The sequence below is a fragment of the Chrysochloris asiatica genome, unplaced genomic scaffold (assembly GCF_000296735.1).
Source record: "Chrysochloris asiatica unplaced genomic scaffold, ChrAsi1.0 scaffold00067, whole genome shotgun sequence".
NCBI classification, from domain to species: domain Eukaryota; kingdom Metazoa; phylum Chordata; class Mammalia; order Afrosoricida; family Chrysochloridae; genus Chrysochloris; species Chrysochloris asiatica.
Window position 1 is genome coordinate 6839417 of NW_006408585.1, and position 14744 is coordinate 6854160.

Sequence of the window (14744 nt, forward strand, 5' to 3'; positions counted from 1 at the left end):
TTCTGACTCATGAGGACCCTGTATAGGGTTTCTGAGGAGTGGCTGATGAGCTTGAACAGCTAACCTTCTGGTTCAAACTGACTTTGCAATCCAGTGCATTAACCTGCAGCTGCATTTATCTACCCCTACTTAAGTCACAAAACATTGCTCTTAAACTTTTATTTATACTTATTATAGTGTTTCGGCAGCTGGTTTTTGTTTTAGTTAAAATTAGTCACACTGTTCTCTGGCATTGGAATTTGTAAAAATTTTGGATGGTGAGACTACTCTTGGAAGCTTAGGCCTATGTAATTTTGTTAAAGTTTTTTTGGCTGCTGAATTCACTGCCGTGGTTCTTGACAGATGAAGGGTGTGCATGAATTGGATGTAATTTCATTGTTGTATCAGGAAAAACCCTACACTGAGTGATTTATAATAAATTAAATTTAGTTACTTTTAGAAGGTTAGAATACTACATGGGACTCTTCGAAAGAACTTGGGTATGGATGAGTGTAAGAAAATCTATGTTCTTTGATTGTTTTTATCATTGTAAGTTTACCCAAAGTACTTCTAAATGTGCAGAGATATATCATAGGAGGGATAATTTAGGTTTATGTATGTTTACAGGATAATTCTGATGAATTTGTTTGAGTGTTATTACTTGAATTGCCTATTTTTTAAAATTCACATTTACATTGTAATTCATCCTTCCAAGAAGCCAGTTAGGGATCTATTTTCCAGCCTTGAAATTTCGAGTCACACCAATGTACATTTGTAAAATGCTTCAAAGTTGATTTGCTTTCTTGAATTTGATCAAATTCTAATAGTACATTTTGCAATGTAAGTTGCAGAACTAGACGGTGGGAAACATTTATTATTGAAGTCGGAGCTGATTTGTTTTCCCACATAAAAATTCATCTGAGTCCTTTCATTCACCAGACATTTATTGAGACTCTGCTAAAGACTAAAACACTCTGAGAAAACAAAGATGGCAGACACAGTCTTTTCTTTCAAGAAGCTCCCCTCAGGGAGCTCTCAGATGAGTAAACAAATCTGAGGGGTTTTAAAGAAGTTCCTGGAAAAGTGGATTAAAAGACAATGGAATTTTCCCACAAATTTGTTGAAGCTCCCTGTAGTCACTATATAATGTGTTAAGTGCTGTGCTGAAGATAATGCTTACAGTGAAATCTCAAGCACTGTTGAGAATTTTTCCTTCTTACCAGAGAGAGAAGTCTGACAGGGTGTTTCTTAGTCCACAGCCTCTCCCAAAAAGTTGGTGAAGATTCAATGACTCAGCATGCGGAGAGGCGTGAGCTTCTAGTTGGTTCTTGAGGAAACAAAACAAAATGAAAAGCTTTTGCACACAAGGTGGTGCTGCTGTTCTGTAGCATGAAGCAGCCTCTCTCCTATCGGCCTGTGTGACTCTCAGAACATCTTGGCTTATGCTGAAATTTTTAATTATTTTAGATTGGACTCTGCAGAGTTTTGATTCCTGAGTACACTTACTTTGTTTCATCTTTGGACCTTATTTGCTCTCATCTTACAGGGGATACTTTTGCCTTCTCTTAAAGCTCTCAAAGCTTTTCTGGGAGTGGTCTTAAAGAAATGCGCTGTTTCCTATCTAAATGACCTGGGGTACTTTGTTTTGTTTTGAGATTTTGGTGGGCCCACAGACATTTGGAATGGCCTTAACTGTTGAAGGTCTTTTTTTGGAAGGGTAGAAAGAATGGAGACAGGACAGGGAGACCCCAAAGCACTGAATTGTATTAGAACATTTTTACAATTGCTGCAGTTTTTCTGGTAAGAAAAGTTATTAGGTGTTTATGGACGTTTCAAAAGACCAGGGGAAAAGGAGCAAATTCCATGTTAAAATATCCACCTGGGAACATTTAACACTCACAACAGAACCTTAGTTGAGAATGCTAAGGGGTGTGATCAGCATAAAGCAGCAATTGTTTCTAACATGGGGTTAGCGGGAGATTGGCTGGATGCAGTCCAAGAGAAAAGGGGCTGCCAGAAGCATTCCCAGGGGATGGTGGCTGGGCTTGGCCTTGTGAATCAGGAATACTTGTTTGCTCCCGACAGAGATGATTCCTTGGCCACACCCAATTTCTTCCTAAAAGAGGGAGCCAACATCTACAAGAAAAAGACAAATAACCCAATTAAAAAATGGGCACAGGACATGAATAGACACATCACCAAAGAAGACATTCAGGCAGCCAACCAACATATGAAGAAATGTTCACAATCATTAGCCATTAGAGAGATGCAAATCAAAACAACAATGAGACATCATCTCACACCAGCAGTAATGTGAAGTTCAAAAAAGCAGAGGACAGCAAATGCTGGGGAATATATGGAGAAAGTGGGACACTCCTACATTGCTGGAGGTCCCACAAGAAATACCAGCCATAAAACGAGTAGATATATGCACACCAATGTTCATAGTAGCACTATTTACAATAGCAAAAAGATGGAGACAGCCTAATTGCCCATCAACTGAAGAATGGATAAACAAACTGTGGTACATACATACAATGGAATATTTTGCTACCTTGAAGAATAACAAGGAAGCTGCATACCACCAGTTAACATGGATGAACTTTGAGGGCATTATGTTGAGTGAAATTAGTCAAGCACAAAAGGACAACTATTGTATAAGACCATTATTGTAAAAGTTTAAGAAAATATTTCCATACTAATAGATTAATTATTTGATAGTTACCAATGGTGGGAGGGAGGGGACAGTAACTCACAGGTTAAGGGATAGACACTGATATCTCGGGTGACAGGGAGGATAATAAATAGGAGGGGGAGGGCATAGCACAAAAATGGGGAGAGGGTTAGAGGCATGGGATGATAGGGCAAGACTTAGGAAGGTATACATGGACTAAATGGGATAGAGGTAGAATGTGATATATGCACAGCCTTGAAACAACAGGGCTCTGTGATATAGGGATCCAGACAGTTTAATGGGTAAAGGAGGAGAAATAATGTTAAGGTGCTTGACTGTTTTATGCATACTGGGTTCCCCTGCCTACTAGTATAATATGGGCATTTAAGTGGGATAGAAAGGAATATTGGGAAAGATGATTACAGAAAGCTTGTAAGCCTGTCTTCAGCTTATAACTGAGTGCATTATCTAAAAGGGAACTAGAATGTGACCAAGGAAACTGGCTTCTTGTTAAGCCTTTCTGGAGTATGGTGTCTTAGGTGGAATCCTGAGCCCCGCCCAGAACTTTTGGAGGTGGCTAGAGGAACAGAAGCTACTGCTTGAAAGAAAGGAGCTCTGGTACCGTAGTGGCTACAAATTGGGCTGTGAACCTCAGGGTCAGCAATTCGAAACTACCAGCTGTTCCATGGGAGAAAGATGAGTTGTTCTGCGCCCGTAAAGATTTACAGCCTTGGAAACCCTGTAGAGGGTTGCTATGAGTCGGAACTGACTCCACAGCACACAACAACAACAACAAAGGAACAGAAGCTACTGCTTGAAAGAAAGACCAACAGGGGGAAAAAAAGTAGACTGGCTGTGATGATATCAAACAAGTTGTTTGCCTTGGAGCCATGAAGCCAAGAAAAGTAAGCCCATCAAGGTAAACCCTTTCCTAAGACTGAAATTCAAAGGGAACACTAACAGTCTTGTTTGCTGGCTGGCGACTGCCCTGATCAACTTGTGAGCGAAGTGGTGGAAACACAGCAAAGAAGGCAAGGACTGGGATTGGCCATGTTCCATAGATAGCCGATGACCTTGAGATGAGAGGGAGAAGAGGATGGGCTGGCTGGGTTGAATTTCAGGGAGACGTGTGAACATCCGAGCCCAAGGACACTGACCTAGCCACTGGGGACCAGAGTTAAGAGTAAAGCCAGATGATCTGAAGATGGGGATCAACTCAGTGGCAATAGGTTTTTGTTTTTTGCATTTTTTCCTTGTTAGGTACTATTGAGTTGATTCTAATTTATAGAGATCCTATTCACAACAAATCAAAAGGTTGCTCAGTCTGATGCCAACAACAACAACGAGTTTTGTTTTCTTTACATTGAGGTACAATTCATACTGGAGGCTGTAGTCTTTGATATTCATCAGTATTTCAAATTCTCTTCACTCTCAGCAAGCAAAGTTGTATTATCTGCATATTGAAGGTTGTTAATGACTTTTCCTCCAACACTGATTCCATGTTCTTCTTCATATAATATAGCTTCTCGAATTATTGCTCAGCATATAAATTGAATGTTGCTGTTGGTAAGTGCCATCGAATCAGTTCTGATGCATTGTGACCCTGTATAGGGTTTCTGAGGAGCAGCTGGTGGGTTTGAACTGCCACTTTGCACTTTGCAGTCCATTGCTGATCCTACAGTATCACACCAGGAGTCCAGATTGAATCAGTATAGCGAAATGATATAACCATGACACACACTTTTCCTGATTTTAAACCATTCAGTATCCCCTTGTTCTGTCCTAACAACTGTCTCTTAAGTCAATGTACAGGTTCCTCATGAGCACAATGAAGTGTTCTGGAATAATCATTCTTCCCAATGTTATCCATAGTTGTTATGATGCACAATATAAAGCACAAGTGAACATCTTTCTGGTATTCTCTGCCTTCAACCAATATCAGCCTGATAATATTCCTCATTCTATGTCCTTTTCTGAATCCAACTTGAATTTCTGGAAGCTCCCTGTTGATGCACTGCTGCAACCATTTTCTAATTATCTTCAGTCAAATTTTACTAGCATGTGATATTAATATTGTCAGGTACCATCGAGTCGGAACCGACTCATAGTGACCCCATGCACAGCAGAATGAAACAATGTCCGATCCTGGGCCAACCTCACTACCGCCGCCACACTTGATGCCATCAATGAGGCCACCTGGCTGATCCATCTCGTTGGGGGTCTTCCTCTTTTTCTCTGACCCTCCACCTTACTCAGCATGACATCTTTCTCCAGCGACTGTTCTCTCCGGACAATATGTCCAAAGTAGGAGAGACGAAGCCTAGCCATCCTGGCCTCCAAGGAGCACTCTGGTTGCACTTCTTCCAAAACAGATCTATTGGTTCTTTTGGCAGTCCATGGCACTTTCAATATTCTCCTCCAACACCACAACTCAAAGGCATCAATTCTTCTATGATCTTCCTTATTCACTGTCCAACTTTCACATCCATATGAGGTTATTGAAAATACCATGGCTTGGGTCAGGCGCACCTTAGTCCCCAAGCTGACATCTCTGCTCTTCAATACTTTAAAAAGTTGCTCTGCAGCAGATTTGCCCAATGCAAATGAATGGGCACAAATATGGATGTCTTCCAATCCTCTGGCCAAGTGGCTGTCTTCCAAATTTTTTGACATAGACAAGTGAGTACCTCTAGTGCTGCATCAGTTTGTTGAAATATTTCAGTTTGCATTTGTTAATTTCTGGAGCCCTGCTTTTTGTCAACGCCTTCAGCGCTGCTTAGATTTATTTCTTCAATAACATATGTTTCCTCTTGAAATGTTTGACCAATTCCTTTTGGTACCGTGTCTTTCTTCCATCTTTTTATTTTGACAAGCAGACAAAGGCTTGTTTTATTAAATGGCTGGTGTATATAATTGGCCAGGCCACTATGTACAGACAAAAGCAAGGGAGCTTTACTTCTTGGTTTCTTCCTCCTCAGACAGTGTTGATGATCTCTTCTTTGTCTGGAGTTGCTTATCACGATGTTTGCGTGCTTCCTTGGTCTTAGACCTGTGGGCCTCAGCCTGGTCAGCCAGGAGCTTCTTGAGGGCCCGTCTGCCTTCAGCTTGAGGATGTGTCCCATGAGAATCTGCTTATTCTTAACCACATTCCCCTTTACTTCAGGTACAGGCTGTGATACATGTGACGGTCAATCTTCTTAGATTTATGGTATCTTCTGAGCAGCTGACGCAGAATTCTCCTCCTCCTCCTAATCCAGGTCACTTTCTCAGGCTTTCACGCATTTGCAGTGCCTTTCAGCTTACCCATAAGCCTGCCCTTCTGACAGGCTAAGGTATTTCCCCGGCATTCAGCTCCAGAATGGACAGTAACAGGCTTGCGGATAAGGCCATCTTTGATCAGTTTCCAGATTTGCTGACAGGAGTTGGCCTTGGCGATTTCATTGATCTCACTGGGGTCCAACCAGGCCTTCTTGCCACAGCGGAGAACACTGGAGGCAAGCCTCTTCTGAAGTCTGAACATACTCATGGTTGCACCCTCAGCGCTGAAAGAACTCCTCTTCCATTTTGTTTTGATGTTTCCATCATAATTCAATATTTTGCCCATTGTTGTTTTTGTTGTTAGGTGCAATACTGAACCCTGAGACTTGAATTTTTTCTTCAGTTCTTTCAGCTGTTCTTACCTTTTGGTTTTCTAGCTCCAGGTCTTTACACATTTCATTATAAGATTTGACTTAGTCTTCTTGAGCTACCCTTTGAAATTCTCTATTTAGCTCTTTTACTTCATCATTTCTTCTAGTCGTTTTTGCTTAGAGCAAGTTTCAGAGTCTCCACTTTGGTCTTTTCTTTTTATCCTATCTTTTTAATGACCTTTTATTGTCTTCTTTTATGATATTCTTAATGTCATACCACAATTTTTCTGGGCTCCGATCATTAGTGTCTAATGCATCAAATCTCTTCTTGAGATGGTGTCTAACTTCAGGTGGGATATATTCAAGGTCATATTCTTGGATCTTGTGGATTTGCTTTAATTTTCTTCAGCTTTAGCCTGAATTTGCATATGAACAATTGATGATCAGTTCCACAGTCTGTTCCTGGCCTTATTTCAACTGATAATATTAAGCTTTTCTATCGTCTCTTCCCACAGATATAATCATTTTGATTCCTATGTATTCCATTCCTATGAAGTCCAGGTGTACAGTCACCTTTTATGTTGTTGTAAAAGGTATTTGAAATGAATAAGATACTGGTCTTGAAAAATTCAATCTTGTGATCTCCAGCATAATTTCTATCATCATGGCCATATTTTCCAACCACTGGTCCTTCCTCTTTGTTTCAAACTTTCGCATTCCAGTCACCAGTAATTATTGACACATCCTGAGTGTACATTTGATCAATTTCAGGCTGAAGAAGTTGGTAGCTTTCATGGTTGATACATAAATTTGAATAATTAATGGGTCTTCCTTGTGTCGTTTGTTGTTGTGTGCTATCGAGTGGGTTACAACTCACAGTGACTCTGTATCAGTTTTCTGAGAGCAGCTGGTAGGTTTGAACTGCTAACCTTTAGGTTCACAGTCCAGTGTTTATCCTACATGCCACACCAGGGCTTAGTCTTCTTTGTAGGTGACATTATATAGCACTGTACTTCAAGACAGATCTTGAAATGTTCTTTCTGACAATGAATGTGAGGCTATTCCTCTTCAATTTCTTGTTCCCGGCATAGTAAACCAAATGATTGTCTGATTCAAACTGGTCAATATCAGTCCATTTCAGCTCACTAATGCCTAGGGTATTGATCTTTATGCTTTCCATTTCATTTGAACAACTTCCAATTTTCCTAGATTCACACTTTGTACATTCCACATTACGATTATTATTGGATGTTTGCAGCTGTTTTTCTCATTTTGAGTTGTGCCCTTCAGCAAATGAAGTTCTCAAAAGTTTAACTCCATCTATGTACTCAGAAAGGAGCTCTGGTAGAGTAGTGGTTATGAATCGGGCTGTGAACCTTAAAGTCAGAAGTTTGAAACTACCAGCTGTTCCGTGGGAGAAAGAGGAGGCTTTCTGCTCCCGTAAAGATTTACAGCCTTGGAAACCCTGTACAGGGTTGCTATGGGTCGGTTCTGACTCTACAGCACATAACCACCACCACCATGTCCTTGGAATTCCTGTGCCCGGTCACTATGAGTCAGAACCGACTTCATGGTACTTAACAACAATGCCATTAAGGTCAACTGTACTTGGCATTTTGAATGCCTTCAAACCTGAGCGGCTCATCTTCTGGCACTGTATCGGACAATGTTCATCAGGGTTTCAGTGGCTAACCTTTCAGAAGTGGTCTGCCTCTCTTTCCTTTATGCTGGTATGGCACCAGATAAGCACTAGACTGTTAACAGTGGTTCAAACCCACTAACTGCTCCTCAGAAACCCTGTTGAAGGTTGCTATGACACTCATCTGACTCAAAGGCACTAAACAATAAATAACATATAAATGGAAGAAAGATGAGGCTTTCTGTTCCCACAAAGAATGAGAGGTTTGGAAATCCTAAACAGAGTTGCTATGAATTGGAATTGACTTGATGGCATTCGGTTGGGGTTGGGGGCTTTTTATATTATATAAAAGAACCCTGATGGTGCAATGGTTAAAGTGTTCAGCTGTTAACTGGAAGGTCAGTGGTTCAAACCTAGTCTTGGTTCCCTGAGATCTTTACCATAAAGATTACAACCTTGGAAACCCATGGATTAGTTCTACTATGTCCTCCTACAGGCTCACTAGGAGTTGGAATCAACTTCACAGCACACAGCATACAGCACACAGCGTACAACATAGTATATACAGTTGTTGCTGTTTCTGAGTCACATTGATTCATAACAACTTCATGCACAACGAAACGAATTGCTTCTCTGTCCTGTGGTAGGTTGGGGATCAGACCTATGTGATCCATATAGTTTTCATTAGCTGATTTTTTTTTTGTTAGGCCTTTGTTTCTAGTCCATCTTACTCTGGAAGCACTACTGAATCCTGTTCAACATCATAATAACATGCAAGTTTCCACTGGTTCACTGTACATGAGGTGCATTTGGGTCTTCAGTATAGCAGGTGAGAATTCTACCGAACCACCAATGTCTCATCATTATACAGATCAGTATGCTCATATTATATGATACGGTTGTTTAATGCATTATGTATGTATGATTTAGGCTACATTAATATAGGTATGTTGTTGTTATGTGCCGTGGAGTCGGTTCTGACTCCTAGTGACCCTGCACAGGGTTTCCGAGGCTGTAAATCTTTACGGGAGCAGAAAACCTCATTTTTCTCCTGCAGAACCGCTGGTAGTTTCAAACTGCTGACCTTGAGGTTGGCAGCCTGACTTGTAACCACTACGCTACCAGAGCTCCTTGTAGCAAGACTTAAAGCTATATAAATCAAACCAAACTAACAAATACTAATTTGGCCCCTACCACTTATAAAAAACTCTTTTCTGGTGGGGATAAGTTCATTACAAAATTAGGAAAAATCAAATGAATCAACCAATCCCTAACTTATAACTGGGTTTTGTTCCAAATGTTTCTTTTATAAATCTTTGTTTGGAATCCAGAACACATTCCTATAAAAAAGGATCATATACAATGGCTAGTTTCTCTGGCTAGCTGGCAAAAGCTCAGTTAAACCCTAATGACATTTATAATGACTCTAGCTTGATTTCTAGGGTTTGGGAGAAAGGCGCCATCAGTGCAATGCTGAGTCTACAGTGCCACACCAGGAGTTCAATAAAACTTCTGAGAAGGAGAGTTTTTCTGCTTTTATAAGACTGAGCTAGGTAAATAAATAAATAAAACAAGCAAAATTCCTGTTTGGCCAGTATTTGTTTCCCTTTCTGTACCTTTTCCCCATGAATACAGAATCCCCATACTATCTTAAAAACTTCCCACCTTGTGGCTCCCACCCAAGTCTAACATATTCTTAATGTATGCTATGCCTTTAGAATTAGCCACCTTATCCATTGTATCAGTGATTTGGGAAGTCTGGTCTTTATACTACCTGTTATCAGAATCATCCAGAATGCTAGTGGATCCTATGCTACGCCTGTGAAATCAGGATATCCAAGGGCTGGGAATCTCTCTGGATTAAAACAAGCCTTGAATCATTATGCACATTTCAGTTTGGTATAACATCTGAATAAAATCTCCTCTTTCTTCATAAGAGCCAGTCATGTAGTTTGTTGCATATTAAGTGCCATCAAGTTGGTTTAGAGCCATAGCAACCTTGTTTAATGTTTCTGAGGAGTGGCTGGTGGGTTTGGACCACCAACATTCTAGTTAGCAGTCAAGGGCTACATTGCCACACTAGGATTTGTGAACATTGTTGTTAAGTGCTACAGTCAGCAACCTTGTAAAGTGTTTCCAAGGAGCAGCTGGTGTATTTGAACCGCTGACCTTGCAGTTAGTAGCCCAGTGCTTACCCTACAATATTACACCAGGACTCCATTTGTGGTTCTTAAATTTTGGCATACATCAGAATCCCCTGGTGGGCTTGTTAAAAATGCAGGTTGTTGGGTATTACTCCTAGAATTTCTGGTTCATTAGATCTGGAATATGCCTGAGAATTTGTATTTCTAATGAGTTTTCAAGTGACCTGCAGGCTGCTGGTCCAGGAACTATATTTTGAGCACTGTAAGTCTATTCTATAGACACAGTAGAATCCACCAATATTTGCAATTTAGAAAGAAGATTGCTCAATAAAAATAGGTAGGGATATGGGTGTGTGTTAGGTAGAGTGAGCATCTGGGAATCTTGAGATCTTTCTCTAACTCTGGGGTTTTTCCATAAATTGGGACATTTTTCACAATTTCTCTCTAATTTTAAACCTACCTATAGGTTCTTGAGGATTCCTGGTGTAGCACTGTGGGTTAATGCGCCAGACTGCAAAGTTGTTTGATCTGCAAGGTCAGGGGTTCAAGCTCACCAACTGCTCTTTGTAAACCCTATACAGGGTCGCTATGGGTCGGAATCGACTCCACGGCAGTTGACAACAACATAGGTTCTTGAAACATTCTGAATCTTCTCCCAGTAGTTCCAATAGTAGAGATTGTAAAAGGATAAACTGGATAAGGAGAAATAGGACCTGGAAACTCTGCCTCTCTTGGAATACTTCATTTCTGGGAATCTTCCATTGTGCTCCATTTATTGAGAATTTGTTGATGTTACATTTTTACTTTGGCCACCAGAGGGCTCTCCTAACATTTTATAAACGAATACTCCCTTTGTGGAAGAAAAATGGTTGTGATCCCTTAACCACAAAGACTGGTTTGACAAAAGTTGCAATTAAGATAGTTTTTGCTATTTTCATTATCGGTTTCCCTGGAATGACAATAAAGCTTTAAGATTATGGGTTTAAAAATAGATAAGAACAATTTGTTAAACAAACTCGTTTGAGTCTGTTGTTGCTTCTGTTGTTAAGCTCAGCTGAGGTGCTTCCGACCCATAGCTACCTTGTATAAGGTTTCCGAGGAGCAACTGGTGAGCTTGAACTGCTGACCTTGAGGTTCCAACCGGCTTTACAGTCCAGCGCATTAATCCACAGCGTCACATCAGGACTCCTATAAAACTTGTGTTGCTGTTAAGTGCTGACAAGTAGGTTCTGACTCATTATGACCATGTATAGGGTTTTCGAGAAACAGCTGGTGGGTTTGAACTGTTGACCTTGTGGTTCACAGGCCAATGCTGATCCTACAGTGCCACCCCAGGAGTTCAGTAAAATTCATTATTGTAGTTATTGTTAGGTGCCCTTGATGAGTACGATCCTATGCAAACCAGGATGGAACAATGCCTGGTCCTTCACCAACCTCAAAATTGTTGCTATGCTTGAGCCCATTACTGCTGCCACTGTGCCAATCCATCTTGTTGGGGGCCTTCCTGTTTTTCGCTAAGCCTTCACTTTACCAAGCATGATAGCCTTCTCCAGGGACTGGTGCCTACTGATAATATGTCCTAAGAATGAAAAACAAAGACTGGTCATCTGGATTTGTTAGGCCCCCTTGTGGCCTAATCCAGTAGGAGACCCCAAAAGATCAACAGGACTCAAGTTCGATGCAATAGCAAGAGGTTTATTTCCAACGTGCTGGGGTCTACCTTCACAGACTCCTAAAACAGGAGACAAAGGCGACCCTGACTTACTATACACACAAGTTTTTATAGGGTTTCAGGGGGCAGATTTGTGCAACAGCATCTGTACGGTTTCTGATTGGTTACTTATTCATAATCTACATTTCTACTGGTTTTAGCATGAAGCAAGCATTCTATTCTATAAGTTAATTGGCTTTGGCATGGGATAGAACAATTAATTGTAAGTGTGTGGTCAGGATGTTTTCTTAAGACAGGTGTTTGCAGCTGTTGTATTATCACTGCCTGGGTCAGTTTGACCGTTATAAATTTCTCAAGGATTCCTTTAGATATTTTAAAGTTTTGAAGTCTGGCCTTGTCCTTGGTGGGAACTAGGAAACTAAGGCCTAGTTTATTTGGAAGATTTCTTGAAGCCTGACTAAAGTTTGGTCAAGTAGCTAGGCAAAATCAGCTGGGGCCTTACAGATTCTAAGGGGTATTCTGGCAGTTCTTCTCCCAACACAGATTTGTTTGTTTTTCTGACAGTCCAGGGTACTTTTAATTTTCTCCTCCAACATCATAACTCAAACGTATCAATTCTTTTATGGTCTTCTTTATTCACTGTCCAACATTCACATGCATATGAGGTTTTTGAAAGTACTATGGCTTAGATCAGGCGCACCTTAGTCCTCAAGCTGACAGCTTTGCTCTTGAACACTTTAAAGAGGTCTCGTGCAGCAGATTTGTCTAATGCTGTAGGCTGTTTGGTTTCTTGACTGCTACTTTTATAAGTGCTGATGACTGATCCAAGCAAAATGAAGTCTTTGACAAATTCAATCTTTTCTCCATTTATCTCATAGTGTTTATTTTTTAAAAGCCAGATGTGATGGGGCAGGGATGTTAGAATTAGTCAGTTTTTGTTTTTTTTTAACTCAGGGTTTTTTGTTTTGTTTTACTTTCTAGACCAGGAAGCTTTCATTCCGAGTTAAAATTTCATAGGAAAATTTTTTGTGTGTACATGGAGGTATAACATGTAAGCCCCAAATATCTCTTCACATCTGCTTCTACTTCTTGACAAAGTTAAGAGAGCTTTCAAACCATTTACATAGACACATTGTTCACAGATTAATTATTTGGGGGAATCTGACTCCTGATATGGCACTGTAGGATCAGCACTGGACTACGAACCACAAGGTTGGAAGTTCAAACCCACCAACTGCTTCTCAGAAATCCTATATATGGTCATTATGAGTTGGAACCAACTCAACAGCACTTAACAACAACAAGAAATACAGAATGAACACCACATTGAGGTGGTGCCCTGGTGTGGTGCTATAGGATGAACACTGACTGGACTGTTAACCTCAAGGTCGGCAGTTCAAACCCACCAGGCCCTCCTTGGAAACCCTATATAAAATATAGAATTGGAACCAACTTGGCAGTACTTAACAACAATAACAATCATATTGAGAGAAGATGACATATTTCTTAGCCATTACAGAGGAACTGCTTCCTGAAAAATAAAATAGTTTTGCTTAATAAAGAAGAACCAGGCCTGGTTTCATGGGCATACACTCATGTTGTTGTTAAGTGCCATTGAGTCGGTTCCGAGGAGCACCTGGTGAGCTTGAACCACTGACCTTGTGGATCAAATTGACTTTGCTGTTCAGCGCATTAACCCACAGCGCCGCACCAGGACTCCCATGCAGTCATATATAGGGCACCACATTTTGAAAGATGCAGTGCTGGGTTAATGCTCCGCTGCCCTCATGTTGAATTCTTAATTATTTTTTAACCAATGGCTTTGCATTTTCATTTTGCCCTAAATCCTGAACATTACATAGTTGGTTCTGAAGGGAAGAGATGATTGTCTTCATCCTTCTGTTTGACTTTCTTTAGAGTGGTACTTTTCAATCTTGGTCATTCTCCAGTATTGCCTTTCACACCTAGCTTCCCTGCTTGGATTGCTATTGTAGTTTAATGGGCTCACAAGAGTTTATATTCTTCACACAGGCTTTATGTGTTAGAAGAACAAAAGTATATGAAACTTGAGTCCTTTGGATGACATGTTTTATTTTTATTACTCTTACTTTAAAGATTGCGGAGTTATAAAGATAGCCACCTTTCTTAAATATTCATATAGGTCCAATTACCTTTTCATTTCCTTTAAAAGGTAAATTAATGCACCCTGGAAAGTTATTCAGTGAGATTAAAAACTCAACAAGGAAAATACATAGACTTTGCTAATGGCTATTGCTCACCACACTCTGGCTGGCGCTGCATTACATTTCATTAAACTCCTCTTTTCTACCTAAAGGCTTCTGGGGACACTAATTGCTTTTTTCCTTACCAGTCACCTGTGGGCTTTGGCAGTAATCTAGAAATCTCTGATCCCAATCCTTCTGGATTACAGGAATTGAAGGCTCCAATTAGAGACCCGAGGTCCTGCAAGGGCAAATCCTGTTAAGCTAATTCACTGGGGACCTCTTCTGAATACAAGCTGTTTTTCTGCTTTCGACCTTCTTGTGCCCTTACAAAATGGTACACAGGAATTGCTTTCTTCTTCTTAATGTGTCTCTCCCAAAGTTATGTCTCTTTACTTGTAATTTAGAGATTAATTCAACCCAAAATGTTTTACTGTATCTTACCACTTATTTACCTTTGGTTGAGTATTGACCAGAGAAAGTAACGTAATGGGCAAGTCATTAAAGGTTTGATGACCATATTAAGCTGAAACCCAAGAGGAAATGAAAAACAGAATAATCTGTTAGTTCTTGGAGCATAGAGATTCAGAACCACAGGGAGGCAGCATTTTACTACTTTGACTTATGGCCAAATAAGAGGTGATGGTGACGCAAAAATTTTGAGTAAGTTATTTTGATATTCAACAGTTTCTCTTCAGCAAATAGACACTGATAAGAGTGCCCGAGGTAATTTCTGTATATTATTTCAAGTTTGAAAAATAAAATTTTTCTTTACAATATATAAT

The 14744-nt window shown here is 40.2% G+C and overlaps 1 pseudogene; it reads right to left on the reverse strand.

Moving 5' to 3' along the window:
• Positions 1-5605: 5605 nt before the first annotated feature.
• On the reverse strand, positions 5606-6179 carry LOC102819515 (annotated as a pseudogene).
• Positions 6180-14744: the final 8565 nt, after the last annotated feature.